Below are 16,771 nucleotides of genomic sequence, written 5' to 3' on the forward strand. Positions count from 1 at the left end.
AAATTACAGTGCTTAACAGATCTATAAAACAATAATGCCTCTCACCTGTGAGCCCCACTTCCCCAAGGACAGAGAACCTCTCGGGATGCTGGGATCTGTTGTTCATGTAAGGTAACGACCCACCTTTTTTCACTTCTGTAAACAAGGTTGGTTGCCCCAACAGCACAGGATGTGCCTGATCACATGTAGGCAGGAGGAAGTTAGACAGGAAGGAAGGATGTAAGCTTGTTCTTGTTTGAACAAAGGCAGGAAGTACTCAGTCTCGTGGGTTTTGCCTTTAATAGCACCTGACTAATGTAATTCACTGCTTTAAGTGGGTGCTGGAAACTGAACCCAGGTCCTGTGCAAGAGCAGCGAGTGTTCTTAACCACTAAGCCATCTTTCTGGTGCCTCGTTTTACTATCAAGTAAACATTAAACCAAAATGGTAGGGACATTATCAGCAACCTGTAAAGAAACCAGTTAGAGAAACCTTTGTACAAAGCAAGACAAAAGCCCACAGTTCACAGGTTAAAGAAGTCATTTGAGAGGAGGGAGCCTCAACTGAGAAATTGCCTGCCTGTAGGTAAGCCAGTAGAGAATTTTCTTAATCAGAGGTTGATGAGGGAGGGGCCTGCCCACTGTGAATACAGGCTGGTATCTGTCAGACAGAAACCAGCATGTAGGGCATGAAGCTGGGTGGGTAGAGAAGGTATCCGTAACCAAAATACATTATATAAATGCATGAAAATGCCTCGGTGACACCCATCATTTTGAATAATTAAAATATATATACTTTTTAAATGCAAATACGAAAAGCATCTCCCACATTCACTGTGCCCTTACGTGGATAGATGTAGATTACTTTTTACAGGCTGTTTCCATTCTGTCAGAGACAGCTTTCTATTGAAGACCAGGCTAAGGAAAAACAAGGGGTTACAAATCTTTCATTTAGATTTTTATTTTTAATTGTGACGGGGGGGGGGTGAGGGACTTGTGGGGGGACCTGTTGGGGTGGCTTATGCTGCCACCACCTGGCAAGATCCCCACGTGATCTGGGCAGAGATTATGTCTGGGCTGGTGAGATGGCTCAAAGAGTTTTCTGCCAAGCTTGACAACCAAAGTTTGATCCTCAGGATCCACTCATTAGAAGAGGAGAAGCAACTTCTGCAAGCTGCTTTCTGACCTCCACACTGTGACCTCATGTGGCTATGTCAGCCCCTTCCTCCACACTAAGCAAATACATGTAATGTTTTTAAAAAGATTTATTTATTATATATGAATACACTGTAGCTGTCTTCAGACACACTAGAAGAGGGCATCAGATCCCATTACAGATGGTTGTGAGCTACCATGTGGTTGCTGGGATTTGAACTCAGGACCTCTGGAAGAGCAGTTGGTGCTCTTAACCACTGAGCCATCTCTCCAGCCCTTTTTGCCTTTTTTTTACATGTAATTTTTAAAAATAAATGTTTCTGGGTCATGATGGTGGCACACACCTTTAATCCCAGGATTTGGTGGGGCAGAGCTAGGTAGATCTCTGTGAGTTGGAGGCCAACCTTTTCTATAGAGTGAGCTTGAGGACAGCCAGGGCTATACAGAGAAACCCTGTCCCAAAAAATAAACTACAACAACAACAACAAGTTATGACAAGATTGTATTTGGGGTGTAATGTGCCTGTGGTTCTGGGCCTGGCAGTGTTGTGTGTCCCTGAATCCATTCCTGTGACAAGTGTATAACAGAAGGTTTTCTTCTGCTGACTCTTTGCAAGTCAGATGCAGCTGAGACTCCTGCACTAATTCTGCCAGTGACAGGGGTTGTAACTGAGTGTTGAAGGAAGCAGCCGCGTTCCCCTTCCACCAGGGCTTCCGCACAGGGTCATGGTTATATCCTGACATCTCTTTTCTTTACGCCCGCTCATGTGCTCATCAAATGTTGCCTCCTGTGCCTCCCAAACCCTTCTCATCTTCTATCATGAGCTGTAAGAGGGTGAGAATGGACTGGTGCTGTTCCCCAGATCAAAATCCACCAAGCTGTGAGAGAAGTTGAAGAAATGAGATGAGCATGTGCACCTGTTCAAAATCCAGACAGCAAGACAGGCTTAGTGACACGTACACACGTACCACCTGGGATCCCACACAGGCTTGATGGCACCCATGCACCACCTATGATTTTAGACATCGCTGGAGTTATCTCTGGAGACTGGCACCGCAAGACTAGCCAGAGTAACAAGGCAGAGAGTGAGTCTCTGAGAGCCTTGGGTCATGTCTTCAAAATGAGTAGAGAAAAAGAATAGCAGAAGAGAGGAAGACTGAAAAGTCTTTATTCGCTCGCTAAAGTCCACAACATCTTGCCCTGACACAGGGATACTCCAGCGTCAAGTGATCTGTTTTTCATTATACTCTCAGGACGCACACCCCTGGACAGAGACTTCAGACGCTACTCAGACATGTGACACATGAAGCTCTATGTACAACTACGTGTAGCAGAGCACGCACATGAGAAAGCCAGTGGTATTGAAATGAACTAAAAAGGTCATACTCGGTGGCATAAAAACCCAATTCTTTGTCGGCATAATGTTCTTGTACACTGTATAATGCTTATACTTGTGTAATGCTTACCCTTCACACAAGGGCTGATTTCTCTGCCCTCCTATCTTGTTTCAGCCCAGACTTGGCTTTGCTACATTTATTCTTAAAGCTCCTGTCTCAAGTTTACATTGCTCCCCATTCATTCTCTGCCTTGTCAATAAAAGCCCATGAGCCAATACAGAGCTTTAGAGAGAGAATAGGAGGGGCTTATGATTCCTAGGAGAGGTGGAGCAAGAGAGAGAAAAGGGGAAGGAGGCAAGCAGGAAGTGGAGAAAAACATCAGGAAATGAGAACAGAACCAAGAAAGGGTGAAATTTTTCAAGTAAAATGGGAACATGGTCTGGAGGGAGCCTGACCAGCCTGGAGGTTTAGAACAGAGTAATGGCTACTCAGTATTTAGCTGAATGCAATTTTAATAAATCTTAGTCTCTCTGTATGGTTATTGGGGAATAAGCTGGATAATATGTAGTCACCAGATTAATCCAGTTTATGTTTATATTAAAGATCATTCCTTTTACAATTCTTTGCACAACCTGGTCATTAAAGCTATTATACTCTTTGTTTGAGCCCACTTCCTCCCACAGAAGTTGTTCCTTTACTGAGAAATTGTCCCTGCTTCTGCTCTTACTGTGTCTGTACATTTCTGTGTTCTGAGACACAGAACTTGGTACCCACTGAACCCTAATAGCAACCAACACCAGTAGCAGTGAGATCTCTGTCTCAAGAGAGAGGAAAAACAGTTAGGTATTGCCAAGGATTCCAACTGCGTTTGCTGCCTCAGCCCTTATTGTGTAATATTTAGATGTGAAATGTCTTCATGTGTTTCAACACTTGAACCCCAGCTCACAGTTTGAGGGGGTTGTGAAACCTTTGGGAAATTGGGTCTCATGGAACAAAGTCAGTTGCTGGGGGATGGATCTTAGGGTGAAAAACCTAGCCCAGTTCCCTGTTTCAACACACTTCCTGCCCTTTGAAGAATCATTTCAAATCATGTGAAGAAGTACCTCCTGCCACCATAGCTAAAACTTGCCTTCATTGCCAAGCCTCCAGCACCCACAACCACCACCCTCACCGTCATGGGCTGTAACCTCAAACCATGAGCCTCCTTAAGTTGCTCCTGCTCAAATATTTGCTTTCAGTCATAAGAAAAGATACAGATACATACTATAAGCCAAGTGTGTTTATTTTTATAATCCCTCTGCAGTTGGACCTTTCTGAGTTTTGTCATACCAAATAGCCACTTCTGTCATTGTCTGAGTTTTACATAGGATCAAAGAGAGAGCACTAGGTTAATAACTCTTGCTGTACTGCAATGAGAGACGTTGGAAAATGCACAAAACACAAAAATTTTAATTGCTTCCAAATATATCTTGCTAGGTAAGTCCAACTGGAGTTGAGTTAGCTGTAAACTATGAATATGTTTACCTAGTACAGAAATAACTCACACAAAAGAGAAAGACAGTGGTGGAACTCTGACAGAGCTGTGTTCAATCACTAGCATATTGTGTGTGTGTGTGTGTGTGTGTGTGTGTGTGTGTGTGTGTGTGTGTGTGTGTGTGTTGAGGGCGGGGCAGGGGGAGGTGTTGGGGTGGAGAATTACACCAAAAAAATGTTAGCAGAAGCAAATATAAGTGCTATGCACTCAGTGGCCACAGGATGGCACTGCGCATGCAGAAAAGGGGAACACAAACCAATCTAGAAGTCAGAAATTTGGTAGATTCATGAGCGAGTGGTGCAAACTGGCAGAAATGGGTCCTTTCCTTCAGTATGGGCCTTCCAGATAATGTGAGGTGCTTTACCATTGCCAATGATGGACCAGAGCCATGGCCCAAACAGTAAAAGCTCTTGTCACACCAGACTGACAATTCAAGCTTTCTTCATCAGTGGAAGGAGAGACCTAAGGGAAGCTGCCCTTTGACCTCCACAGGAGCAGAGCTGTGTGCTGCTACACTCCCACACTTGAGTACACACACACACACACACACACACATACACACACACACACACATACACACACACACACACACTGACAGACACACACTCATGGACATACATACACACATACACATATGCTCACAGACTCTCTCATACACACATACATACTATGCAAAGTAAAACCATTTTAAAAACAAATTGCCTGTGAAAAGATGCCCCGGTTATGATAGTCAAACCAAAACTGTACCATTCTTGGTGGTGAAATACAAAATGCATTCTGATTGTCAACCATGCACATTTGATCACCTTTTAAATGTTGCCATTGAAGAAAATTTCCTGGTTGGACAGACAAGTGACACAGCCGGGTGGGGGCAATTTTGAGAACAGATGTTTACTTTTTCAGCACAACTGCATTCAGTTAAACAAACATCGGTTGATGCCTCGTTCTGTGCACAGCACCCACTCAAAGCTTAAGAAGTGCAACCCTTAGCCCTCCTTGCTCACTGTGGATTGGAAGCAGGGGTCATAAAGAACTCATTCTGAAAATGGAAGCCAGAGCTGACAAAGAAGCCATCGATGACAAGACAGAGGCTGGGGGGCGTCCTGAGGCACTGGGGTGATCATCTGGTGGTATAAGGCTGTGGGTTCAGTATAAGGCAGAGGGGTGTGGGGAAGATGGGCAAGAGGAGGAAAAGAAGGAACGGAAGGAAGATAAGGCTTATCAGAGAGATTTGTTCTCTTCATTTTCCTGTCATGGCCTACCCCCCAGAAGCAGAGGGACAGAGGACATGTAGGAGGTCTTTGCAGAGCAGTAAAGGATTGGTAATAATTGGGAGGCTGCATACACAGAAGAGGGATCAGCAGGTCAGAGCTCACCTCACACCGGTCAGAGGTTGGTGGGGGTACAGAAGCTGAGAGTGAAGAAGCAGACAGCGACAGGACAGCTCTGGGGAAGACTTGCCTGAGGCAGTTAAGACTATACCGTGCAGTCCCACACCCAGGTCTCAGCAGACAGCTCTTTGGAAGAGCCTTCTGCCGGCAGTGGGAGATGGGCTGGAAGTGACAGGCTCTGAACCAGGGGCAGCCGGGTTCGAGGTGGGGGTTGAAGGCAGCGCTAACCATTGGGAGTGTTAAACATTAACACCCTTTTCTCCTCTGGATCTTATTGATCTTTCCATGTGTTCCCAGTGCCTCTTCTCCTTGCTCTAAAGTAAATATTAAATGTTATGTTAACAAAGTCATAAAATCAACAATGGCAAAATATGGTTCTGACAAACATGTAGTCCCATAATGCATATTGAACGATACATATAACCAAAGAATTTTTTCTTGATTTATGAACATATTTCTATGGAAAGCAAACAAAACAGCATAGGCTTAATGAACTGCTCACACTTAACAGACAAAGCAAATGGCTGCAGAAAATCTGTCTGTGTGTTTGTGCTCGTGACAACCCAGTATTGTTTGGGTCTGCTATGACCCAAACATATGACATAGAACTATGTGCACTCTGAGCCAAGAACTTTGTCTCTACCTACACTCAACACTTTATACAAAGCAGTTCTTGCTAGATGTCCTCAAACGTCACAGAATAGGGCCAAAGACAGCTGAGACCATACCTGTGTCAGTAGATATTTTCCCCAACACTCTTGAGAAAATTTTCATGCGCATAGCGAATTTGAAAGAATTTTTGGTGAGTATCCATATTTTCACACAAGATTCCACAATTAACATTTTAACTCAGGGGAGGATGGTTTACAGTCTTGTGTTGTCCAACTCAGACTCCTGAGCTCAAGGGATCTACAAGCCTTCCTTCCATGCCCTTCAGCTTCCCTTTCCTTTTTTAGCAGTAGGGTAGAGTGCCAAGGTCTCACCACACAGCCCAAGCTGGCCTTGAGTTTGTAGAGTCTCCACCTCCCTAGTTACTGGGATTATAGGCTACGCCATCACACCCAGAATTTTTGAATTCTGGTCTTGATGTTTCTCCCTTGAGAAAGAAATAATTAGAAGAACAAGAAAAAGAAAAAAGCCCAGAGTGAGAGCACCTTAGGACCACAGAAAACCATCAGTCATTTGTTTCTGCCTTTGGATTTATTAGGTTAAAGGGGGTTCTTTAAACAATAATCTGTGGGACTGAAGACGTAGCTCGGCGTTTAAGAGCACCTGGGTACAGTTCCTGCAGTGGTTCAGGCCCCAGCACCCACATGGCAGGCAGTATACAAGCTCCAGTTCCAGGAGACCTAATGTCATCTTCTGGCTTCCTTGGGCACCAACATGCACACTGGACACATACAACCAACCAACCAATCAATAAATAAATAAATATTAATCTCAGACCACATCCAAGAGCCAAAGACATAGAAAAGTCCTTTTCCTCAAATACCCACAACTTTTTTTTTAATCTCTCTAAACAGTGCAAGGAAGAAATTTCCATTCACTGCAACAAACTAATAGCGGAGGAGGTCAAAGCTAGGCTGGGCAGCATTCCACCTTAGCAGGGTGGTCAGGCTCTAACAAAGCAGAGCCAGCAGCTAGCTCTGGGGTTTACAGAGGTCAACATAGCTGTGGGCTCAAGAGGCTTTGCTTTTTTTTTTTTTTTTTTTTTTTTTTCTTTTTTTCGGAGCTGTGGACTGAACCCAGGGCCTTCCGCTTGCTAGGCAAGCGCTCTACCACTGAGCTAAATCCCCAACCCTTGCTCTTGCTTTCTTTTGGAGCAAAACAAGTTTTCTTTGTTCGTTCGGTTTGTGGAACTCTATGATCATTGGAGGGAAACCGTGTGCAGACTGCAGGAGACCCCACTTGCCTGTCCTTGAATCTGTAATTCAACTTCTACACCTGCTTGTTTTTCAGCTCTCCAGGACGCCATCCCAGCCCTGGATAAAGAAATGTCTGTGAAATGCCTTGAGGTCTCCCCACCCCCCCAAAAAAATCTTTCCAAGGTCCCAAAGAGTTGAAGTAAGTTGAGACTGCGCATGCGTCAGAGCCTGTCACCGACGGGCACCTGTTGTAGGAAAAAGGACTGCTACTGTCCTTGACAATCAAGTCCTTAAATTCTCAGCTTCTGAGAAGGCAGTTCTTCTCCAAGTCTCAGCAGAATCCCACGTGCTTCTGTTTCAAACGAATTCCTTCTCGAGCTCTTCGTAAGGGAGTCCCGCCTTGACTTTCTCTTCTCTGGGTTCGGTGTTTAATCCACTCTCCAGACGCCGTGTTCTCGTGGCATGAGTCCGCCTTTAAAGATGGAGCCTGCACCACGAGGTTCTGTGAGTTCCCATATTCTCTTTGGAGTTTTAATCCATACTGACTTCCACTGGGGTGGGGGTACAGCAGTAGCAGCATGGGTTTGCCAACTAGAGGGCCACAGAACCAGAAGGAACACCGAGTGCTGTACCTCCACACCCAGACCAGGTGCCTCCTGCACCAGGAGAGATGTCAATTCTGACGTGTGCCTCACTTCAACAAGAGGACAAAGGGTCAAAAACTGGGGACCAGTACAGCAAAGTGTGCACCCTGTGGATTCAGAGACCCAGGGAAATGGGACCATCTTCAGGTGATGGATGCATAGACTGGTTTTTGACTGCTTTTCCTGCTGGTGCTTTGTAACCAGTGATGTCTGCCCAGCAGAGCTAATGACGATACTCACAGTCACCTGCTCCCAACCAGCACCATTTTATACTCACTGTCTGGGAAGACTGAGGCTCTGGAAAGGGTTTACCTTTCACCTCAGACCCAGGATTTGAGCTCATGAGATTCACTTAGAAGGTCCACAGTTCTGCTCTCGAGAGCTTCCTCCAGTGTTGCCCAAGTCCCGGGTCTTCCCTGTAGATGCTTTTCAGGTGCCAGTAGCCATGCTGACATGGTGCGCTAATGCCTATATTCAGTGCACCCACGGGCTCTGTTTTCCTTCTCCCCTCTGGGGAGCATTGGGAACCTTCCCACAACTGGACTCATTCTCCCTCAGATCATGTATTTCAAATCCCCAAGCTCCGGTGGTATGGCTCCATTCCCACCACTCTGGACTGAAATCTTCTGATAGTTCTAAAACTCTTTTTCAACCTTGTCTGCAGATCCCCTTAAGCCTCTGAAAGGTCCCAAAAGGATTCTGAGAACATGCCCTGACTCCCTCACAGCCCTGACTCCCTCACAGCCCTGACTCCCTCACAGCCCAGACTCCCTCACAGCCCAACTCCCTCACAGCCCTGACTCCCTCACAGCCCAACTCCCTCACAGACCTGACTCCCTCACTGCCATGGGGTAGAATTCAGAAATCAACAAGTCTGGTCATGGTATTGAGATTCTGACGGGACACAGCAACCATCAGAGATGGAGCCAAGAATGAGGTCCCAGAGAGGGTATGACCACCTCCTCCTCCACAGGCAAGTGTCAGGAGTCTCTGAAGGCAGTGTCAGATCCCGGCTTACCGAGCAGACCGAGTTAGACACCTCTGTAAAAAGGGAAGCGAAGGGGTTGGGGATTTGGCTCAGTGGTAGAGCGCTTACCTAGGAAGCGCAAGATCCTGGGTTCGGTCCCCAGCCCCGGGGGGTGGGAGGGGTTGGCATGGGTATCTTCCCTATGTTCATGTGCATTTTAAGATAACAGAAGAAAGGGCCTCAGTGGCCTGTGATCCAGAAATGGCGACTTAGAGCATACGAAGGCGTCTTTTGCTTGCTTTCTGGGTGAATTTAGTAGTGTCTCATTCTACCTCTGCATCTGCTTAGAAAGAAGGCAAGAGAAGGCCCGTTTTACCTACGTCGGAGCAGCCGTATGGATTGTTTGAATTTGTGCAGTGCAAGCTAAAGTTCCTAGAAAAATAAAAAGGCACACCTCTGCCAGAGTTAGCTGACTCTGGACCGTTAGCTGCAGACACAAGCCACGTGATCTCGCACTATTTTTAGTTCCTTGAAATTCATCCATTGCCTAACCCAGCATCTGACAGTTTCCTTGCAGCTATCAGGTAAACGTTTAAAAATATATTCTTTTTTAAAGATTTATTTTTAGAATTTTGTGTGTGTGTGTGTGTGTGTGTCTACGCATGTGTGTGTGCGTGTGTGCATGCATGTTCTCACGCACGAGCAGTAGTGTGTGGGGGTGTGAAAATGATTGTGCGTGACCGAGGCTAGAAGAGGGCATTGGATCCCCTGAGGCTAGGCTTACAAGCCATTGTGAACCATCTGACATGGGTTCTGGGAACTCATGTTCTTCTAGATGAACACTGAGATCTTAACCACTGAGCCATCTCTCCATTAAAATTACTTTGTTGGAAAAAATAGACAAACAAAAAATCATTTTGTTGGTGGTGATAGTGGTGGGGTTTTTTGTTTTTGTTTGTTTGTTTGTTTGTTTGTTTGAGACAGGATTTCTCTTCTTTGTGTAGCTTTGGCTGTTCTTCATCTAGCTCGGCAGACAGGCTGGCCTTGAACTTACAGAGATCCGGCTATCTCTGCCTGCAGTGCTGGGATTAAAGACGTAGGCCACCACTGGAGGGGGGTTGGTGGTGAAAGCACTGACTGCTCTTTAAGGTTTGTTTCCTGTGTCCCATGACAGCTCATAGCTTTCCATAACCCTAGTTCCGTGGGTCTGATGCCCTCTTCTCCCTCTTCAGGCACCAGACATCCATGCTGTGCACAAACGTAAATGCAGGCAAAACGCTCACATGCATAAAATAAATCTTTACAACTCATTTAAAGTGGATTCTTAGCAGACCACTTACTTTCTGACCCAAAAGCTAATAATAGAACCTTAGAGATGGCACCTAAGGCAAACTGTACAATTTCTCCCTTAGATATAACCCCTTTGTACCTGTGGTATTCAGAAATATGTTTGTAAAATGCTTTCCTGGATGTCTTTCTTTGTTCTATAAGTAATAAAATCCCATATAGTAAATTTTATGGTGTAATATGTCTTACCCTGAGTTTTGTATCCTGGACACTAGTATCTATCTCAAAATATCCTTCTTCCCTTTAAGGTGAGAACTGTTTCATTAACACTGCAAAAGTTGAGTTCGACTCCAAGAAAAGTGATAAGAGATTAGTGCTGACACCATCAAGGGCGCTGCTGAGGAAATGGAAGTCTGGAAGGGAGGCCTGAGGACACTTGCTGTCTAGGGTCATCCTGAATCATGAGCCAGGGACCTACCCAGAAGAAGCATATAGCATCAGCCACCAAGAAGAACAATGTGCTAGTGACTTCTCCATCATTTCAACAAGATATCTGATGGAGCAACTTAAGGAAGACGGGATTTATTGCGGCTCACTGTCCAGAAGCCGCAGCCCACTATAGCAGAGAAAGCGTGGCTTTGGGCAGTCTCAACTATAGCAATCGGAGTGTGAGGCAGGAGGGTCCACACCCAGTTATACAAGGAAACAGAGAACCAGGGCCAGCTATGGGACTGAACTTAACCTTCAATGAAGACCTGCAGCAGCTGCCTAGACGCTAACATCACAAAGGTTCTACAACATCCCAAAATAAGGCCACCAGCTGTGTTCAGATGCATGAGACACTTCAAGCAGAAACAGACAGCAACAGAGAAGCTTGTGTTTCTGGGTTGGAACTGTTGGCCACTTCATGCTCACAGCCAGGTGTATGTCCACATTCTAGACCAACAATCAGAGTAGGGCTGTGCAAAGAGAAGAAGGGAGCAAAGAGAGCCTGGGACACCCAGAGGCATCCTTCATCATCCACCACCATCTGCAAGAGTTCCGGGGGGTGGGGGGGGAATACCTTCTTTTGCTGCCTCTAATTTCTTGCACCTCTTAACTAGAAGTGAATTCTGGCCATCACCTGGAGTGGGGAGCATCCCAACATGGTGTTCATACATCTCAGTCCACGAAACAAAGCACTCATCAAGGTGCCAAAAAAATACTGGCCGGATTCAGAAAAGGCCATCCAAAGGTTGGAGTTTGGGGACAGACTCCATACATTTGCTATGGAAAGAGTCATTTCACGGCAAGAGCATTCATTGCGTTGATAGCTGGCATGTGACAGATTCTCCACTGAGCGGATATACCCCATGATGTATACTGTCTCTATGACTGACATCAACACTCTTCTCCAAAAATTTCTCCAGCAAAATCCCTGTTTGTTTGTGGAACAGTCTCAACCAGGTTCCAGCAGCTCCAATTAGTTCACAAATGGTGGCTGGAGACAGGAAGTAATGGGAAATGAAAAGAGCAACTTCCTGCTTGTTTCCCAGTTAGGATTTCCATCAATAGTTGTGAGATCAAATTTGTTCTCACAACCCCAATGGACAGCAACTGGAGATCACATCCACTGCTGTGTAGCTGGACTTAAGATTTCTCAAACAGGACCTTCGTGTCAGGAGTACGGCAGTGCTCTGGCCTATGCTGTAATCTGATCTCACAGACGCCAAGGGCTTGGGCTTTCTTCCTTTCTGGCTGATAAAAGTTGAAAATGTCAGACCCAGACTTTCCTCTCCAGTCAGGAGCTGCCTTGAAGCTCACGCCTACTCAGACTGAGGAAGAGGATTTAACCTAGGCAATAGGCATGCATGCATGCATGCAACCCTTTCACTCTCTGCCTTGTTTGGTTTTCTGAGGCAGGGTTTCTCTGTGTAGCCCTGGCTGTCCTGGAACTCGCTCTGTGGACCAGGCTGACCTTAAACTCACAGAGATCCACCTACCTCTGCCTTCTCTGCTGCAGCTACAGACATATATGCCACCACCGCCCTGCTCGCTCTGCTTTTGACTGTCGACTCAATCAATGTGACCAGCTCTCTCAAGTTCCTGGATCTATGACTCCCCCCAGGTGATGGGCTGTCACCAGAAATTGTGAACTGAGAAACTCTGACTCCACAGTTGCTTTTTATCAGGTAACAGAAATGAAACTAAAACCTTGCTACTTGCCAGAAGGAAGTCTGAAAAGCACATGTATCAAGAAATCAACGTCTAGAAGAGAGCAGTATCAGGTTTGCCTGCATGCTAGAACCTTCTTTTACGTCAGTCCTAGCTATATTTTTACTTGTATGTCATCTTCAGTTAATTTGTACAGCCGTCGTTGATTTTTTTTTTTTTAATCAAACTGCATTCTTCTGGGCTTTGCTTTAATTCCCATCTACAGGTTCCTTCCTGGAGTTTCTGCCCTGACTCCTCAGAGATAACCGTGATCGAGATTGACTTTGTAAAGTGAGATAAACCGCCCCTCACCTTGTTTTGGGCAGTGTTTATACAAGAGCAGAGAAGTCTAGATAAGATATGCAACAATGGGGTTGGAAGTCACTAAGAAACTTCCTGATGGCCAAAGTGCCATGTGTGACTGACAGTGCTCCAGAATGTTCCGTGCTCCTTGGCTGAGGCCTATGGCTGCTGATCACGGTGGGGGTGGTGACTCCCTTAGGTCTAATAGAGTCTGGGGATTTCTAATGCCACTGTGTATATGTGGCCACAAAGAGGTTGCCCGAGGCCCCCGTCTGTAGCAGGGGGCTGAGTTTTATTTTTATTACATTTTACATTTTGTGTATCTTGGGGAGGGGGTATGCCAATACGCCGTATACTACAGCGTCTCTGTGGAGGTCAGAGGAGAGCTTGCAGAAATTCAACCATGTAAGTGGGATCTGGGGACCGAACTCAGGTTATCAAGCTTAGCATTGTAACTTGCTCACCAGCTCTCTCTATTGGTCTTTCTGCTGGTTAGTGTCCTGCCAACTGGACACAAGCCAGAGTCATTGGAGAAAGGGGAGCCACAGTTGAGGGATAGAGCTCGAGGCAAGCCTGGCGTGCAGTTTCTTGATTAATGATTGATATGGGAGAACCTGCCTCACTGTGGGTGGGGCCACCCCTGGTAGATGGTTCTGGGAACTATAAGAAAGCAGGCTGAGCAAGCTATAAGGAGCAAGTGAGTAATCAGTTCCTCCATCCAGGTTCCTGCCCAGTGTGAGTTCCTGCCTTGACTTCCCTCAGTGGGTTATGGTTCAGGATCTGTAAGCCAAATAAGTCCTTTCCTCCCTAAGTTGCTTTTGATAACAGCATTTCATCACAGCAATAGTAATCCAAACTAAGATGGTGTTTTTAAAATAAAATTTCTGGGACTGGAGAGATGGCTCAGGGGTTAAGAGCACTGACTGCTCTTCCAGAGGTCCTGAGTTCAAATCCCAGCAACCACATGGTGGCTCACAACCATCTGTAAGGAGGTCTGATGCCCTCTTCTGGTGTGTCTGAAGACAGCTATGGTGTACATATAAATAAATAAATCTAAAATAAAAGTAAATTAAATTAAAAATTCTAACAATTTCTCTGCCAATGGTTTCCCCATGAGTTTAGTTGAAGGTGTCTATTGACAGAAAGGAAGGGGCCGTGACCTGCCCATTCACATCGTGGGTGACGAGTCTTAAGTATAAAGAAAGGATGAACCTGGATAATGTGTTCTAGTTTCTCAGCATGGTTCTGAGGCTTTGAGAGGTTAATTGCTCAAGCCCAAGCTACTCTGTTTCCAAGCTGTAAGATGGCTGCCCATGTGTAAAAGCCAGTGCATGCCAAGTTCTCGAGCCTGCCAGATATCAGTCTGTGCAAGCTTACTCACCTCCTGAGCTGCAGTGGTCACTCAGAGAAAAAGAAGCTGGGCCTGACGCTTTCGGGTCAAAAATTCTAAATTTCTATAATTCTTCATCGGTAAGCTGCTACCAGGAATAAAATGAAGTCTCGAGCCAAGCTGCTCTTGAACTAGGAGAAAAAGATCCACTGAGAGCTGTCTTTTTGATAAATCTGTGCTTCTTTCAGACATTTGTCCCCTGCTCCTTACCCAGCCTCACTGATGCTGAAGAGAAATGGGAAATTCTGAGAAATGGGCTTTTCTTCCACAAGGTCTTAAGAGCAGTATTTGAATTCATGTGGTCTCTTCCTTCCTCCCTTCCTCCCTCCCTCCCTTCCTCCCTCCCTCCCTCCCTCCCTCCCTCTCTTCCTTCCTTCCTTCCTTCCTTCCTTCCTTCCTTCCTTCCTTCCTTAAGGCAAAGACACAATATATATCGCATTCTGGCACCTGTCTATGTAACTGAGGATGACCCTGAATTCCTGATCCTCCTGCCTCCAGGACTGCTGCTTTTCAGTCACACAAGTGTCCACGCACACATATACACATTTGTACATACACACGTGTGTAATTTGTAAAATACGAAGTTCTGGGGTTACTTAAAGAACAACCATGCCCGATTTCATGCTATTCTAAAGCTTGAACCCAGAACTTCCTGTTTGCTAGGCAAGTACCTTACCATCTGAGCCATAGCCCCAGCCCCTGGCCCATGATCTTATTAGATCTTCCAGTTGGAAGATGGTGGTATGGGAATATTGGGAACAACATGAGGTAGCTTCTTAAAAATATTTCTCTACAAGAAAGAGGTCTGGGGGGAGCAAGGCTTTGGGAAGTAAAAGCCAGGAAATTTTCATGTTCCTTTCTTCCTTCTCCTTTCCTCTTTTCTAGGTCTTTGGCTGTGTCTCCTCTAAGCCTCACCATCTACACCTTCGCAAGATCCTCACCAATCCTTCAACCCTATATAGACATCGGTGTTTCCCAAGAGCACTGAGCAGCTCCGGTCTGAATCATCCTCCATGCGCTTTATTATATATGCAGGTTACGAGCATGTTGGCTCAGTTCCTGACCCACTCAACGGGTTTTAGTTGCTCAAGGGCAGATTGCAATAAAACTCATCTTGCCACTTGGACCCAGTGCTGTGTTTCACCCTCAAGACAAGCTTTGAGTCATTGCTTGAACTCTCTGCCCCGAACACCCTTTCCTAGGTGGCACCAAAGGAAGAACCTACAAGCTATCCTCTGTCAGAACCAAGATAAAAATCTCGATCTTGCCGAGCATCAGTGGACACCTAGAGTAGACATGTAAGTATGGCAAAGGGCTTTCCGGTGCTTGGCCCAGCGTGCAAAGGATCTGAAGGTGCTGCTACATGGATTGCTGCTTTTTAGTCACACAAGTGTCCATGCACACATATAAACACATGTACATAAACACATGTGTAATTTGTAAAATACAAAACCATTTCAAGTCACCATTGACTCTAATTTCTTGCCATATATTTCTCTCTCTCTCTGTCTCTCTCTCTCTCTGTCTCTCTCTCTCTGTCTCTCTCCCTCTCTCTCTCTCTCTCTCTCTCTCTCTCTCTCTCTCTCTCTCTCTGTGTGTGTGTGTGTGTATGTGTGTGTTGGGAGAGAGGCAAGTAAATGCCATAGCACATGTGTGGAGATCAGAGGACAACTTTCAAGAATCCATTCTCTGCTTCCACATGGGATTCAGGGATAGAATTCAGATCATCGGACTTGTGCAGCAAGCACCCTATATGGGCATGCACACACACACACACACACACACACACACACACACACACCCCACAGATATACAGACACATACACATAGTGCACAGACAGACACACACAGAGACACAGACACATACTACACACAGAGATACACATACATACCACAGACAGACATACAGACACACACACACACACACACACACACACACACACAAACACACACACCCCACATGCACTCATGTGGAGGTCAGAGGTTAACAGCAAGGATCATTTTGCAGGCTAGTTTTGTGTCAATTTGATGTAAGCTAGACTCATTTGGGAAAAGGGACTCTCAATTAAGAAAATGCTTTCGTGGGTTGGGGATTTAGCTCAGTGGTAGAGCGCTTGCCTAGCAAGCGCGCAAGGCCCTGGGTTCAGTCCCCAGCTCCGAAAAAAAAAAAAATGCTTTCGTAAGATTGTCCTGTAGGCAGATCTGGAGTACATTTTCTTAAATCCTGATTGATGTGGTCAGGCCACCCCTGGGCAAGGGTACTGCATTGTGTAACAAAGCAGACTGAGCAGTCATGAGGGGTAAGCCAGTAAGCATCCTCCTCCATGGCCTTTGCTTCCGTTCCTGCCTTGTTTGAGTGCCTGCCCTGACTTCCTTCAATGATGACTGATATGACAGCATAATAAACCCTTTTCACCCCAAGTTGCCTTTGGTCCTGGTGTTTTATCACTCTAATAGAAACCCAAACTAAAACAATTCTTTTTTACTTTACTCTTGAGAAGGAATCTTTTGCTGAACCTGGGCTCACTGATTCTATTGGACCAGCCGGCCAGCGATTCCTAGGGATCCTCTGTCTCTCCTCCCCAGTTTCCAGAGGTTACTGGAGAGCTGACTCAGGTCTTTCTTCACACTTGTGTGTGGCAAGCACCTTACTGAGTGAATCACCTCCCCCAGCCCACAGAAAGCTGTTGACACCAAAAAGCCTTTTTATCCTATCAAAAAGTTTGG

At 45.7% G+C, this 16,771-nt stretch overlaps 1 long non-coding RNA gene across 3 annotated transcripts; it reads left to right on the plus strand.

Moving 5' to 3' along the window:
- Window positions 1-8,004: 8,004 nt before the first annotated feature.
- Window positions 8,005-16,465, plus strand: LOC102551809 (uncharacterized). Of its 3 annotated transcripts, none has more exons than XR_015642484.1 (4): window positions 8,005-8,877; window positions 9,220-9,455; window positions 10,467-12,425; window positions 14,930-16,465. It is a non-coding gene; the product is annotated as an uncharacterized LOC102551809 (long non-coding RNA). The 3 variants fall into 3 exon arrangements; XR_015642486.1 differs by having other exon boundaries at window positions 8,745-8,877; window positions 10,467-12,329; XR_015642485.1 differs by lacking the exon at window positions 8,005-8,877 and adding an exon at window positions 9,876-10,020 and having other exon boundaries at window positions 9,395-9,455.
- The last annotated feature ends 306 nt before the right edge of the window (window positions 16,466-16,771 follow it).

This window comes from Rattus norvegicus, chromosome 18, assembly GCF_021556685.1.
Source record: "Rattus norvegicus strain SHRSP/BbbUtx chromosome 18, alternate assembly SHRSP_T2T, whole genome shotgun sequence".
Classification (NCBI taxonomy): domain Eukaryota; kingdom Metazoa; phylum Chordata; class Mammalia; order Rodentia; family Muridae; genus Rattus; species Rattus norvegicus.